This window comes from Petaurus breviceps, unplaced genomic scaffold (genome assembly GCF_028583685.1).
Source record: "Petaurus breviceps papuanus isolate PSGF00001 unplaced genomic scaffold, PetGlider_PUasm1.0 174, whole genome shotgun sequence".
NCBI lineage: Eukaryota > Metazoa > Chordata > Mammalia > Diprotodontia > Petauridae > Petaurus > Petaurus breviceps.
The window spans coordinates 73,111,240-73,127,346 of record NW_027185761.1 but is presented as its reverse complement, the minus strand read 5'-3'; the positions used below and the strand labels follow the sequence as shown (position 1 = coordinate 73,127,346).

Sequence of the window (16,107 nt, the reverse complement as noted above, 5' to 3'; positions counted from 1 at the left end):
AAAATGTTACTTGAAATAATTAATAATTTTAGTAAAGTTGTAGGATGAAAAATAAACCCACCTAAATAATCAGCATTTTTATATGACACCAACAAAGCCCCCTATAAGAAGACACAGTAAGAGAGATTTCACTGAAAATAACTCTAGATGATATAAAATGCCTGAGTATGGCTGCCAGGACAAACCCAGGAACTACATGAACATATTTATAAAACATTTTTTATACAAATAAAGTCATATTTAAATAATTAGAGAAATATTAATTGTTCATAGGTGAACTGAGCCAATATAATAAAAATGATGATTCTACTTAATCTCATCTACTTATTCAGTGCTCTCCCAATTGGATTAAAGTCGAGCTAGAACAAATAACAACAAACTTCATTTGAAAAAAAAGGGTCAAGAATATCAAAGGAATTAATGAAAAAACAAAGAAAGAAAATAAGGAGGTATAGCAGTACCGATCTTAAACTGTATTATAAAGTGGTCATTGTCAAAACTACCTGGCATAGGCTAAGAAATAGAATGGTGGATCAGTCAATAGAGGAGAAATATAGTACACAGTAGTAAATGAATATACAAAGCTTTGTGTTTGCTAAATGTAAAGATTTAAGATTTCAATATAAGAATTCACTATTTGCTCAAAATTGTTGGGAAAATTTGAAAGCAGTCTGGCAGAAACTAGATAGATTAATATCTTACACCATTTATGAAGATAAGGTCAAAATGGATACATGACCTGGACATAAAGGGAAAATCACGAGTAAATTAGAACATGGCATATATTACTGATCTGATTTGTAGACGGGAGAAGAATTTATGAATAAAGAAGAGATAGAGAATATTGTGAGATGTAAAATGGATAATTTTGACTACATTAAATTTAAAAAGCTTTTGTACAAGTAAAACCAATGTACAATAAAAACGAATAAAGCTGAGATTAGAAGGAAAGCATAAAATTGGGGGAATTTTTATAAATAGTTTCTTAGATAATGTCGTCACAATCTCAGATATATAAAGAATTTTGCTAAATTTATTTTAAAAAATGAGTCATTCCCCAATTGATAAATGGTCAAAGGAAATTAACAAGCAGTTTTTGGAAGAAGAAATCAATACTATATTTGTAGTCATATAAAAATGTCCTATAAAGAAATGCAAATTAATACAACTTCAAGATATCATCTCACATTTATAAGATTGTCTAAAATGATAGAAGGGAAAAATGACAAAGTTGGAGGGCATGTGGAGAAATTAGGACTCTAAGAGACTGTTGGTGGAACTGTGAACTGATCCAGACATTTTGAAGAGCAATCTGGAATTGTGCCCAATGAGCTTGAAAACTGTTTCTACATATCCTTCTAACCAGAAATATCACTCTTAAGTCTGCTTCCCAAGGTGATCAAGGATAAAGGAAAAGAACCTAAAATATTTATAGCAGCTTTCTTTGTGGTGACAAAAAGACTGGAAATTGAAGGATGCCCATCAATTAGAAGATGGTTGAACAAATTGTGGTAGATGATGCTCCTGTAAGAAGTGAAGAACACGTTGGTTTTAGAAAATCATGGAAAGACGTGCATGAAATAATGAAGTGTCAAATGAACAGAGCCAAGAGAACGTTGTATATAATAATAACAGTACTGTTCAAAGAGTAACTGTGAATGACTAAGCTATTCTGAGTAATATGAGTACTCAAATAAACAAGGCAGCTATGAAGGAAGATGCTATTCACCTCCAGAGAAAGAACTAATACATAGACATATGTGTTGTGTGCTTTCACATCCATATCTGTGTCAGATATTGACCTTCTCTCCTGTGGGGTTGGGAGGAAGGAAGGGAGATAGCTTGGAACTCAAAATGTAATTTTTTAAAGAAGTTAGGGGTTAAGTGCTGGGGATACAAAGACAAAACTGAAACAGTGCCTACCCTCTAGGCATGTGCAGTCAACATGCACAAAATACTTCCCTGGGTGCTCACTCAATATATGAGCGATTTAAATGGCTTCAAAGATGTTGCCTTCATTACAATCTCGAAGACAACAGATGAGGACAGGACTGACAGATTCTCTGGATGTGAAGCTAGTTAGGCTAACCCCCTCACTTTTACCACTGATAAACTGAAACCCCAAGAGGATGGGCTACATTCCCATGGGCACACAGGAAGGCTGAGGCAGTGCGGGAGGTCACAGCTCTCAGGCTGTCCTGGTCAGAGCTCCCTGTCTCTCAAGCAGGGAGGTCTGGCTGTGTCCCTTTGCTAGGAGCGTCATCACCAAGGCTTGCTTGGTGCTGGTGAGTGAAGATCAGCTCTCTGACCCCTCCTAGAACAGCAGTAGGATCAGACCCCTCTGCATTTCTGCAGGGAGCTGCCCAGAACTGGTGCTGAACCTGAAACCTATCTTCCATGTACTCCCAATCTCAGGGATCGGGAAGGGATCCACGGGAAGTACAGAAACTGAAACTGGAGGCATTTGATAGCACCGGTTTCTCCTCAGCCAGAATGCCAAAGGGGATGAGCCCCCACTGAGGGGCTCCCCTTGTTAGCCTCATGTAAATGAATGCAGCCTGGTCAATGCATATCCTTTTTTCCTTTGGGAAATAAGTGTTTACCAGAACTATGGTATTTCTTCGTCATCATTTTGTACTTGCCTTGCAGTGACATGACCCATCCTAACTTTGTCTTATCTGAGGATGTCAGAACAACCTCAATACTTTTCTTTTTACAGATTTGACCTTGTTCTGTCTGGGGCTTATCATACTTCCCACCCACATACTGTAAAACTCATAATTTTTTTTCTCATTACTTACCTAGTCCTCTCAAGCAGGGCTTCCTCAGCTTATCCCAAAACTCAAACCAAGATTTCTCACTATTTGTGTACTCCATGTATAACCACTGACAGGATTCCTCATCAGTAAATTGGGAATAATGACAACTGAACTCCATAACCTGTAAGACAATTGTGAAGAATGCATACATAATTCTGAAAGCATCTTGGAAATGTCAATCAACCATTAAATACATTTTTAGTAATATAACATATAATTTATAATAAATGTATATAATATATGAAACATATAAATTTATAATAAATTATAATATAAATTAGTATAAATACATAAACACCCTGTGTAAATTGATGATATTAAGAAAGATAAAAGACTGTCCCTGCTCTCAATGACCTCATGGTGTGTGTGTGTGTGTGTGTGTGTGTGTGTGTGTGTGTGTAGACAACATTCAAACAACTTTGTAAAAACAAATTAAACATGGGATAAATTGGAAATAATTAAAAGAGGGAAGACACTGGAATTAAGAGGAGTGAGAGTATGAGTCCTTCGTTGAGGCTGTAAGCTCCCTCAAGGAGTGAGAGTGACCAGGTTTTCTGCTTTCTGTAACCCCTTTTGAGCCTAGCTGGGCACTAAAAAACAAAGAAACAAGCAAAACCCCTGCCTCCCTGACTTGTGGAGAGCATGGATTTTCGGAACCAAGCTCAGAGAGTCTTGCTCCCAAGGTAACCCATGAGCTTCTATTCATCTCACCTCCAGATCTCAAAGGGACTGCAGAGCTGGTCTAGCCCAGCCTCCTTTTATGAGGGAGGAAGCTGATGCCCATGGAGGTGAAGAGACCTTCCCAAAGAGCTGTAAGGAATCAGGACATAAGCTAGCATTGGATTCTCCCGACTCTGAGTTCAGTGTTGTTCCCACAGCTGCATCCTGCCTTATTCCCCAGCTTCACTGATGGCCACCAACTCCCAGAAATGGGGAGTTCACAGAGGAGGGGAGTCTGGCTCTCATTATACAAGGAGGAAGGCCAATTCTCATGTAACTGCGCATCTCCAGAGACAGCTGGCTGGGGAAAGCTCTCCCCCAGGGGCCACTCTCAGCTGAAGTCACTGGGGATAAAAGGGGAGGAAGCCAGAGCTTCCCAGGCTCACAGCCACAGCAGACCAAATCCAGAGCTGACAGGGACATCAGAGGTGAGGCCATTTCATGAAGCCTTCTCATTTTACAGATGAGGAAACTGAGGCCTAGGGAAGTGATGTCAGAAAGCCCAAGGTCAGACTTAAGCCCACACAGTCTTTTCACTGAATCATCCCTGCTTCCCTCTGTTAGTGGTCATCCCCCAGGTCCTTCTCAAGCAACCAAGGAATCTGGTTATCTTGCTTCTTCTACCTGAGAAGCAGTGCGGCACATTACTGGAACACTGCCTCACAGTGAGAAAGCCAGGCTTGGAATTCAGCCTCAGACCCTTGCTGTCTGTGGGGTCCCTCAGCCTCAGTTTCCCCACATGTAAAGTCAGAATACTAACAGGACCTGCTAACCTAGGACACATTAGCAAATGTGTGCCAAATGTTATACAAAAGGGCTCTTATGATCATTAAGTTATCTCTCCCAGGACCCTACACCTGAGACTCTCCAAGAATTTATCATTTTCCATTTATTCGCTCCTGTTATTGCTGCTTCTATTGGGGCCTCTAAGCCATGGGGTCACCCCATGGCCAGACGTGTCAGGAACACAAACATTGGCTGCAGGATCTCCAAGGAGGGCCCCACATCCGGCAGGGGTAGGAGGCATAATTACTATAAATGTTCTTGAGAAAGGCTGTAAGTCATTAGCAGAGCCCAGGAAGGGCTCGGTGAGGGAGAAGGATGTCTCTTTCTTGTTTGGGGTGACTTTGGGTGGGCACAAGGTGAGGCTGGAGGTTGCATGGAACGAATTTGGAGGAGGGAAAGGGAAACTGAGTCAGAAATTAACTGGCCCCAGAGGCAGGAAGGCCAAGACCAGAAAGAGAAGGGGAAGTAAGGGAGGAGGCCGAGTCTGAAGCAGAGTAAAGAGATTAAAGGCTGAGTCACAATTAAATCTCTCAGCACTTCGGGAAGGAAGGGAAGGGGGGTGGGCCCCACTTTAATTGAGAAAACTGAGCCTTTGGCAAATAAAGGACTCACCGAACGTCAGGCGGGAACCGAGGAGCAGACATGCCCACCTGAGCATCCCGGGCCCCTCACTGTTTTACAAGGAGGCAGAGCTGCCCTTTGGACAGGACCCTGGAGAGAGGCTGGCAAAGCCAGGACCCCTGGGCCACAGCATGGACAAGAGAGCTACTCCATGGCTGCAGGGGGAGGAAGAGGCAGGGATAACTCTGGGAGAAAACACAGGAGCATAACTAGAATCTTTCTTTTTTTATTAAGGAAAGTTCTAGATGCTGTTTGGGTGTGATTTCTGCCATTTTGCAGGACAGTGAGCATGAGACATGAGTTCTAGCCTCAGAGCTACTTTTTCCAAGGAAGAGGGGTGGGAGGCGGGCCCTGACGCCCCTGCCTGAGCGAGCCTGTTGGGAGCAGAGCTGCTACCCTCTGCGGACCAGCTCTCCTGTTGAGACCTCCTGGGAAAACCAACCAGGGCTTCTTACCTGGCATGGGTGGCATTGGAGATCCTTTGTGTTCCCTCAGCCCTGCCCTGGGACAACCAGACTCCCGTGGATGCCCCCTCCTCCCTCATCTCCCACTCACTGGCCTCTTGATTTCTTTGGACATAAGTTGGAGGAGGTGAAAAGCTAGAGAGCAGCTCTAGGTGCAGAGTGGAAATTCCCCAAATGGCCAAGGAGGCTGCCCCAACTTCTGCCGGCTGTGTTCTCCTTGATGAGACATCTGGGTGTCAGCTCAGAGCCGAGGAGCCAAGTGTCTGCCTCCTCGAGGGTTTTCTTTGTATCTCTGCTGCTAACACCGAGCCATCCCAACACTCCCTCGCTGTCGTGGGCTTGCTTGGTATTCTCTGCCCTCACAGAGCTTACTATCTACTAGAGAGATGGCATTGAGCAAATAAAGCAGAGAAGGATAGAGTGCCCTACCCGGGGAGCTCTCAGCACAGTCTGGGAGCTTATTTCTCTGATATTTTGTTAATCACTTTTCCATAGGATTAGCTTCTTTTGTCATCTCCATTCCTTTTATTGTGTGTTTGATTACACTATTCTGAGAGGGGGCAGCTCACAGGCTTTACCAGCCTGCCTGGGGACACAAAGAAGCTGGAGAGCTCCAGACCTAGAAAGATCTGAGGAAGGAGTGAACCTTGCTGGTGGCAGCAAGCTGGAAAGTCTTCAAGAAAAGCAGGACTTCCCCATAAAGAAGGAGGAAGCAAAAGGGTCAGGCTGAAAAACTGGCTTCCTACAGGGCAGGACCATCCCAGAGGAACTCGCAGTCCAGTGGGCTGGTTTCTGAGTCCAGATTAGACAGCTTAGGTCCGCATGGACCATGTGGAAGTAGCCCTGTAGGACCACAGGAATGCCTTCCCATAAGTCAGCACAGGTCCTACACTTCCCCACCCCCTAGACGTGTTGTCAAGTAGAACAATGACAGCAGAAGCTGGGGCAGCCTGCTGGGCCATTTGGGGAATTCCCACTCTGCACCCAGACAATCTTCTTGCTGTTTCTGTGTTTCGGGACCTTGGACAACGGGGCCCTTATGTCACAGATGAAAAGGCCTTCTAACTGAGGGGCTCCATTATGCCAAGGCCAGCCATGGTCATAAAAATTGTTTGACATCAATGTCTAAGCTTTTGAGCTCAGCCCTGAAGGGGATTGGGGGAGGTCACTGGAATATGTCAGATCAACTCAGATGCTTTGGTCTGGGGTTTTCCTTTATTTCTTTTTGATTAGCAGGAAGAATCAAACTATGCAATCTTGGAGTCAGAGGACATCAAGGCCCTCCCACAAGCTGGTCTCATCTCCTGCCTAATAACTCTTTCCCCTTTTCTTCAACTACATAGAGAGAAAAATAGACCTGGAAGGAAAGGGAATTTAATTTTACTAGCAGTTAAATACAACAACAATAAATGCATTTTCCCTTATCTCCCTCCTCCCCCTTCCTCTTCCCCAATTTATCACAAGTGTTCCATAAAAGATACAATAGAAAGAGGAAACTGGCTGGTCCTGTATAAAGGGGAAGGAGGAGGGTTGGTAGGTGGGTGCCCCATGGATTCTCTTGGCAGCTCCCTTATGCCAGAAGATGAGGGAAGCCTCCACCCCCTTGGGTAGACTTTTTGTGGCTGATTTACTGGAGGACATGGACAAATGTTACAAAGGATGAACAAACTTGAAGAGGCTGCAATCTGCACCACTGGAGAATCAGCAGACATTTATGAAGTGCTCACTGTGTACTAGATGCTGCATTAAGTAATCACTGAAAATTCCTAGATGGATGAATCCATATATCCACTAGGATATTTGAGTGAATGTCTACAATAACATTTCCTCACTAGACTAAACCTTTTTCGGAACTTTCAAAAACATTAACCAAAGAGCGAAGCAGCCTGGATAACTCAAAACACTGGATAAGCTAATTTCAGAGGAAACTGAGATGACCCAAGGTACTTCGAAAGGCTTTAGAAAGCTGACCAACAGAATTACAGAAAGCACAAAGTGCCAAAGATTGAAGAGGAAACACATTCTCCATCATGGACCTACCAGAAAGAGGAAGGGTTTAAAATGCAGGAGAAATACATTTTGTTTTTTCTTTTTGGATGGGAGAAGGCAGGGCAGCTGGGGTTAAGTGACTTGCCCAAGGTCACATGGCTAGTAAGTGTTATGTGTCTGAGGCTGCATTTGACTTCAGGTTCTCCTGACCCCAGAGTCCATGCTCTATTCACCGGGCCACCTGGCTGCCCCATATGCATTATTATTATTATTATTATTATTATCATTATTTTAACATGGCTAATGTAGGACTTGCTTTTGATGGTGGGTTTAGTTATTCATCATTTTATTTTCTATCATTCAATGAGAGGGGGGCAGTAGGAGATTTAGATAAATGCTTAAAAATTAACAAAACATTTTTAATAAAAAGATATTTGAGCTCTCATTTCTATTCTGGAGGATTTTGCGCCCTGGGTTCATAGTATAAGACAGAGCTGGATAGTCTCTCCAAATGCTGCCATTTTGTTCATGTTCAGGACCTCTGAAGCTCATGGGTTCCCAGACTTTGGAGGTCTTGTTTCACAGTGTAGAAAGAGATGAGCCCTTTGAAAAGCCATGTAATTACACTAAAGCCTTGACTCAGAGCCTCCTCTGATGCCTCATTCTGGCTTGGATGGGAAAGTGGGGTCTTAAAGGCTCTGCGAGTGGAACATGAGTGCTGGCAGGTCCCTCTAATGAGACAGATGTCAGAAAAGGGACAGATGTTGTGTCTGAAGTCTGGGATTAAAGATACCCATGTCAGAGGCCAGTTATCCCATGATGGAACCCCTGAAGGCATGGCTGGGGTGGGGGGCTACCTCAACCGCATTGGTAGAGGGTGAACCCCGTGGACAGACTCACACGTCTTTTGGAGGATATTAAAAACAAGTTCAAGTATTCCAGTGTTTTAAAATTGGAAAATAGGCTCATTGTTTGCCTTCTTTTCCAGTTGTTTTTAACATTTTAATTCATATTTTGAGATTTAAATATAAAAATCAACTATTGGTATGAATCAGTTTTTATTCTTAGGACATCGCCTAAATTTTCAGTTAAAAGAAAATGTGAATGGTCTAGGAGGAATTCCATAGTCCTTTTGACGGTGCCGAGTTCTCCCTGAGACTCAGGTCCGTCTTGTTGACCCCCATATTCTTCTGCTGTCATGACCCCAACAGTGGATGAACATCACCGCCAGAGAGGTACATGGTGGGTGCAAGTGACTGCCACCTCTTACAAATCAGGCTTACATAGGGGAAGGGAAGTGAAGGGAAGAAACATCCAACCAGAAAAACATTGGACCCGTCCTGCGGGGCGAGCGCCAAATTGCCCCTGGGCACCCAGGGGCTCTATCCTCCTCACCCAATGACGAGAGCTCTGGCGAAGGCAGGCCGCCCGTACAATGCGTGCACCACCTGGAGTGGGTTGATGGGAGGGCATGACCAAGAATGGCACAGAGGACACCAGAGAGTTGGGCTGTGACTTGTCCTGCTGGAGGATAAGACCAAGACCCAGGGAGGGAGAAGTCTCAGTTTTCTGGAGTTTTCCACACTCTCTTTTATATGTATGTGGAGGTCATCTCTTCTATCAGACTATAAGCCTCTAGAGGGCAGGGGTTCATTTTTATCTTTCTTTGTATCCATGGGGCTTAGCATGTTGCCTGCACACATTATGAGCTTAATAAATGCTTGTAGATTGACATATGGAATTCATCAATTTCTAGGTGAGGAAACAGGAGGCCCAGAGGATGGGCGAGACTTTGCCCAAGGGCATCTAGTTAATTCACTAGCAACAGAGGGGTAGCAAGGTGGAGCAGTGGGCAAAGTGCCCATATACAGTTTGAGACAAATGATGGAGAGTAGAGCCTGCTAGGAGAAGGTATGGATGGGTGTGTGGAGAGGTGGCTTCCACCTATAGGAAAACCTTCTCCCATTGTCCAGTCAAGAACGAGGAAGGGGAAAGAACAAAAGAGGCTCTTGCTTGGGAATGAGCCTTCTCCCCCCCCCCAAGCGTGAGTTTACCTTCTAAGGTTTCTTACCTGTTATTGAAACTAACCATAGAAATTAAGATTTAAAATGCCTCCATCCCTGGGCCAGGAGCTCTGTGTGTGTGAGTTTGTGTGTATGTGGTGCATGTATGTGTGTGCACACGTGCATGTTGCAATTTAGTGAGACCTAAGAACTCAGCCTATTTCTTTCCATCCTTTAAGCCCCCAGAGAAAGTACCAGGCAGTATGCCCCCACCCCACACACACTAGTGCCATCCCCAAACCAGGATTAGAAGAGTGATCTACAAATCAGCTTCTCCTTCTGGAAGACACACTCCACTTCCCCAAAGGCTTAGGAGCACAGAGACCTTTGTCAAACCAATTATAGACTGAAGCAGTTTTCCCAGATAAGGAGAAGGGGAAATTCCAGCATTCATACATTTTGTCTGAAGAATGGATAATGGAGAAAGGGGGAAATGGGGAATGGAGGCTTCACAGCCCCATAGTGAAATGGGACCTCGGCATTAGACAAAGGAATTTTCCCTGATTGAGTCTGCCTCCTGGTACTAGGCTGGGGGCATCTGACCCAAGGGCAGGTCATTAGGAAACATGGAAAAGACCTTGAATTTTGAATCAGAGGACTTGGATTTTAATCTGCCTCTATTCCTTGCTACCATTGTGACTTTGGGCAAAGGTTTGTATTTCATCATTCAGCCTGAAACTCCCAAATGAAATGTGATGGTGTGTGTGTGTGTGTGTGTGTATGTGGTGTGAGTGTCTGTGTGTGTATATATGTGTGTGTGAGTGTGTCTCTGTGTGCATGCACATGTGTGCACGTATGTGAGTGTGTGTTGTGTGCATGTGTGCATATGTGCATATGTGAGTGTGCATGTGTGGTGTGTGTGCATGTGCGTATGTGTCCATGTATGGTGTATGTGCATGCGCATGTGTGAGTGTGCATGTATGTGCATTGTGTATGCATGTGTGTGGGGTGTGCATGTGCAAGTGTGCCTGTGTGGTGTGTGCACACATGTGTGTGTGAGTGTGGTGTGGGCATGTGTGTGAGTATGTCTGCATGTGTGTGTGAGTGTGTGGGTATGCGTGTGTGAGTGTATGCGTTTGGGTGTGCATGCATGTATGTGTCTGTGTGTGCTTGGTTGTGTGTGTTTGGGCACACGTGTGTGTGGTATGTGCGCACGTGTGTGTGTGTGTGTGTGTAGACTTAGTGGCTTCCAAGGTGTTTCCTGCTCATGGCCCCACATGGGGGTTCTGCACAGAGTGACTCTGGCATACTTTGCAGTAATCTTGGACACTTCTACTTTTTCCACCATTTGCAGAAGATAATCCCTGGAGCTTTTTTCACTCGGGCTCATTCTGGACTTTATTTCCCCATAATCCTCCTCCATAAAGTCCACCCCAAACATTGCAAGGCCTTCTCTTTGTTTATTTGCCTAGAGTGGGAATTTTAAGCTGGAAGGACCCCAGGAGGACCTCGAGTCTAACCCTTTTATTTTTATTTTTTTTCAGAGCAGGAAACAGATTCAGAAAAGGGAGGAGACCAAGGGACTTCCTGTGTATCCCCAGAGAGTCAGGATCTTGGGAAGGGGGGGGAGCTGATGAGCCTCGTGGACTGTCCATCTGTTACCCAATGCTGCTTTTTAACCTGTTTCTTTCACAAGCCACCTTTAGCTACATGCCGCCTAGGGTGGGGCAACCATTCCTGCCATATCTATCCTTTATTGTCTTTATTCTGATGTTCCCCAGGGGGCCTGAACCACGCATATATCATCTGTATGGTGGAGCCCTGGAGATTGAATCTGGCCCTCCCTTGGGAGCTCCACACACATCCTTTCCTGGGCTGCCTTGCTTTGTGTGCCTGGAAGCCATCCATTCAGGCAATTCTGATGGACCTTGAAGGGAGATGATGCTCACGACTCATCATGGAGGCTGAGAAAGGGTGAGACCCAAAGAGAATGAAGCCATATGTGGGGGGTGCCAGGAACACGGCCGCCATCTTGGAACTGGACAAGGGTATCCTGATCTCTACCCAGATGTTCATCAGGGCTGTCCCTCAAATGATGGGATCTCAAAGAATGACTTATGCTTGTTACTAAAGACCCAACATGGCGAGCATTTTAGAAGGCAGAGGGAGACTGCAAGGATGTTTCAGCAGGTCACTGGAACACAGTCAGCTTTGAGTGGAAGAAGTCATTTGAAAGTACTTACCCTCCACAGATGTTCCCTCTGTCCCCAGCACATGCTGTGCATTCCCTGGCTCCCAGACTGAGCCTTCAAGGGGTAAGTTTTTCTTTTCTTTTCTAAGGAGTTGTTTGTTTTTGTGCAGAAAATCAGCTGAGCAGAGGAGCTTAGGCTTTAAATGGGTCACAAATATCCCTGGTTGTGCTGACCCCTCACCTGGCTGGGCCTAGACCATGCCCCAGACCGGTAAATGGCCTTTCTGCCTCCCAGGCTCCCTGTTACCATCATCTGACACCCGTCTCCCTCCCCTTTCTTACCCAGATCCATCTTCCTAGACCTGGCTTCCTGACTCCTTTACTGCTCCCAGCCCTTGGCCATCCTAGATGTGGGGGCTTGGGGAAGGGGAGAGGCCTCCTGATGGGATTGCCCCTGGTCTTCTGGGCTGTCTGCTTGGCTTGTCCCTCTCTGGGCTCAGAGGCCCATGAGGTCTCAGTCATGTACATTTACACAAAGGCCCAGTTCCACCCCAAACTGAACTTTGCCTTTTAATAATAAAGAAAAATCTTTATGCAAAAATTGGAGGTAGCAGGGCAGAGCCATGGATAGAGTGCTGGGCCTGGAATCTGGAAGAGCTGAGTTCAAATTTGGCCTTAGTCTGGGTGTGTGACTCTGGGCAAGTCAGCTAACTCCCCCAGGTTCCTTTTTTTTGTCTGTACGATAGGAATAACCATAGCACATCACTCCTAAGGTTATGGTTGGGATCAAACGAGATACTGTCTTTGTTTTTATTTTTAAAGCAATAGGGGTTAAGTAACTTGCTCAGGGTTACACGGCCAGGTGTTTCTGGGTGGGTGCTAAGTGTCTGAGCCTGGATTCGATTCCCAGGTCATCCTGACACTGGGGCTGGTGTTCTTTCTCGCTGAGCCACCTGGCCGCCCCTGAGATACTGTCTTTAAAGAGACTTGAAAGTCCCAGAGAACTAGGAAGTGTGAGTTATTATTAATAATCATGACTGTAGCTCTAGAGATAGTATTTCAGCTAATGCCACTAATAACAGTAGCCCCAATGAAGTGATTGCTTGTAACAGTGTACATGACGTTCTGTCCCTGCTGGCCCCCACTTCTCTGCCGCTTGGCTTCCTGTCAGCGCTCACTGAATGCACAACCCTGTGCAGACCTCATCACATTCTCTAAGTTACCCCTCTCCCTCATTTGTCACTTATCTAAATTCCTCCCCCTCCATGGGCCGTGGCTTGTTCAGCTGCTGCTATCAATGATAACGATGATATATGGAATCCAGACAGGGCTGTGAAGCTTGTGATGAGCTTGAGAAATGTGGCCTCATATTAGAATCACAAAAGTACTTAGGAAGTAGCTGCTATTTTTATCCCCATTTTACAGATGAAGAAGCTGAGACAAACAGGGTTAAGTGACTTGCCCAGGGTCACACAGCGAGTACACATTGGCAGTCAGATTTGAATTCAGATCTTCCTGACTCCAGAGTCAGAGCACCATAGGCTTTGCCCTATAATCATGGTGCTTATTGTTCTTTTTCATCACGTTCCTTCCCTCTCTAACAATCTGTAGAAACCCTGTGATGATGTTATCTGGAGAACAAAGTCCAAACTTCTCTTGCCTGGCATTCGAGGCTCTTCCCAGAAGATGACTTCCTGATTGAAATTTATCTGCTACTTCTGTACGAGGGATCTGGGGTCAGTAAACTTGCTTTGTTTTTAATTATTCTGATAACTGTGCTTCCAAAACAATTGGTTTCCTTTGGAATTGCTACGTACTTTATTTTGTACATTTAAAAATATGATTCTGAAAAGTAGTCCATGGGCTTCACCAGAGTGACTGAGCAGGGACCTGTGGCATCCTCACAGAAACAGATAGGCTAAGAGCCCCTGGATGGCTTAGTGGATAGAGAGGCAGGCCATCTGGCCACAGACACTTACTAGCTGTGTGACCCTGGACAGTCACTTCACCCTTGTTCCCCTCAGTTTCCCCAGCTGTTAAATGGGAGCAATAATAATAGCTCCTACCTCCCAGGAAGGGTATGGTGGTCAAATGAAAAGGCATCTGTAAAACACTTAACAGTACCGGGTACCTAAGTGGTACTTGATAGATACTTATTCCCATTCCCCTCTCCCTGCTCCTCTTAGGCCACACTGTTTACTGTCCCTGTGTTAAACACCCCATTCATTCCTGCAGTCAGATGCTCTCTCTCTGTGTTCCTCTGCCTGGACTGCCCATGTATTTATTTCCCCATTTATATGTTCACATGACACTGACTTATCCTGTACTTCAAGGACTCGTGAGGAGTCCAGGTGAGTCTCCCTCTGCTCTGGCAGTGGATGTTGACTTGTCTGCATTGTTCCTGCACAACTTCCTGCATGTCAGGCATGACTCCTTGGCTCCCAGTGTGCTTCCTCTTAGAGTCTTCTCCAGGTCCAGCCCGGTGCTGGCTAGGGACTTCAATGGCCCCTCTAACCAGGATTCACTGGGTGAGCCTTCCTTCCTAACACTAGCCCTAAACTTATGAGTTTCTGTGCTGATACTGGTGGTCCTGGGCCAGTGCGTCTCTGGTGGGGAGTCTCTATAGGCTCATTCTTGGAGATCAGCCTGCCACGGCTCAGCACTCAGAGCCTTCCTGGCTGGGCGGAGCTGGGGGCTCTGCTGCTGCCATGGTTTTCCAGAGCTGAGAGTCATATACATGGCATGATGAGTAACTGGGGGGCAATTTGAGTATGAGATTGAAAACCAAGAAGATAAAACTCATTTCATGAAATTCCAGAACTTGGAAGTTGGAAGGAGCCTCAGAAGCTTCCAATCTAATCTGTACACAAGGGAATTCATGTTTTATCACACTCAGGAGTTGGTCAAGCCTCTGCTTGAAGACCTCCAGAGAAGGGAAGCATCCCTTCCTAGGCTGGCCCCCTGCATTGCTGGAAAGCTCTGACTACCAGGAGGATATGAAGGGAGCTGTCCCCGCACGTCAGGGCCAGTGTGTGGTCATGGATTCCTAGGCATAGCTCCCTATAAGGACTTTATCCTGAACATCACACCCCGGGGAGAGGGAGCATGACTGATATCTTGGATTGGCTCCTGCTGCTACCATGGCAGAGTATCTAGACTCGATTTCAATTCAGTCTAGATGATAGGTTGGAGTGTTGGGTTATCAGGGACTTTCTGTGTGATAGTAGGTGCTGGGGTCATGCCTGTGACTTAAGTCCTGTGTTCGGCATTCTCTTGAGAAAGTTGTTCAAAAGCAGAGTTCTGTAGAAGGCTCCAGACCACTGGGTGGCTTTCTGTGGACGATTCGTGGCTGGGTGGTGAGTTTCCTTACTGGAGGGACTGGCCACATCGGTGACATCAGATTCCACCAAAGTAAAGCCCTGCAACTTCCCTGAGGGAGAGTTACAAGGCAATAAACAACCATCATGTTTTTTTTCTTCCACTTGGGAAAGAAAAAATAAAACAAGCCTCTGATTTGATAAGTGGCTACTTTATTTCACCTCTGTACCCAAAATGTTTTTCACTCCAAACACAATCACAAAGAAAGATATATAGGATCTTGTAGACTTTTCTTTTTGCCCAAATAATTGAAGTGACCTAGAGTGTGGGCACTGGAAACAAGGGATACAAATTATATTGCCTGCTGGGACAGGACTTGGCATCCTCAAAGACATTTTGACAGTGTTAGGATAGAAAACGCCCTCTTTTGTGGCTTGAATTCCATCCACTCCCACTGGAGGGAAAGCTCCTAAGAAGTGACTCAAGTTCATGCTTTTGGCCCCTTGTTGGAGGCTGAGCCTGTCAATGGAGCTGGCGAAATTGGCAGAGACCTCCATCCTGGTCTCAGCAAACACCAGAGAGCTATAAACTTGCTCTGTGTGGAAAATTCAGCTCCAGCAGAAATTACACGTCTGTGGCCAACAGCACCAAGTGGATTGGAAACCAACCAGAATATTAGAAAAACAAATGACCACAAACCAGGGAAAATGTTCATATCCGTAGTCTGATGAAAGACACTCCAAAGGCTCCAGTAGTCTGATTTATAACTGATTGCAGCTCTCACTAGGGCCTCAAAGTCACAAACCCTCTTTGCAACTCCATTCTTAATGCATTTTACACCACAGTGGTGAGAGAGCATAGAAGACTGGATGTGGTCATAGGTGCCTACATGTGCACCTACTCATGTGTGTGTGTGTGTATTTATTTTTTGTGTACACAAACCAAAAAGATAAGTACCATTTGCCTAACATGCCTGTAATCAGCATAGTAGATGAAGCCATCACTTCATGATTCTTTAGTCTTCTGTGAGGGCCAGTTTTACCCCAAATGGGATCAAAAGTCTAAGGAAGGTCACATAAGACCAAACAAACTTGGGATTGAGAGTCTCATGATTTGTGACAGATAGGGTGGAAAGGAAGAGAAAAAGAAAGAAAGAGAGAGAGAGAGAGAGAGAGAGAGAGAGAGAGAGAGAGAGA

The 16,107-nt window shown here is 45.2% G+C and overlaps 1 long non-coding RNA gene across 1 annotated transcript; it reads right to left on the bottom strand.

Moving 5' to 3' along the window:
* Nucleotides 1–479: 479 nt before the first annotated feature.
* On the bottom strand, nt 480–3,682 carry LOC138158475 (uncharacterized). The gene is made up of 3 exons (XR_011167660.1): nt 3,531–3,682; nt 2,802–2,940; nt 480–1,524 (listed from the first exon to the last, which is right to left on the bottom strand). It is a non-coding gene; the product is annotated as an uncharacterized lncRNA (long non-coding RNA).
* Nucleotides 3,683–16,107: the final 12,425 nt, after the last annotated feature.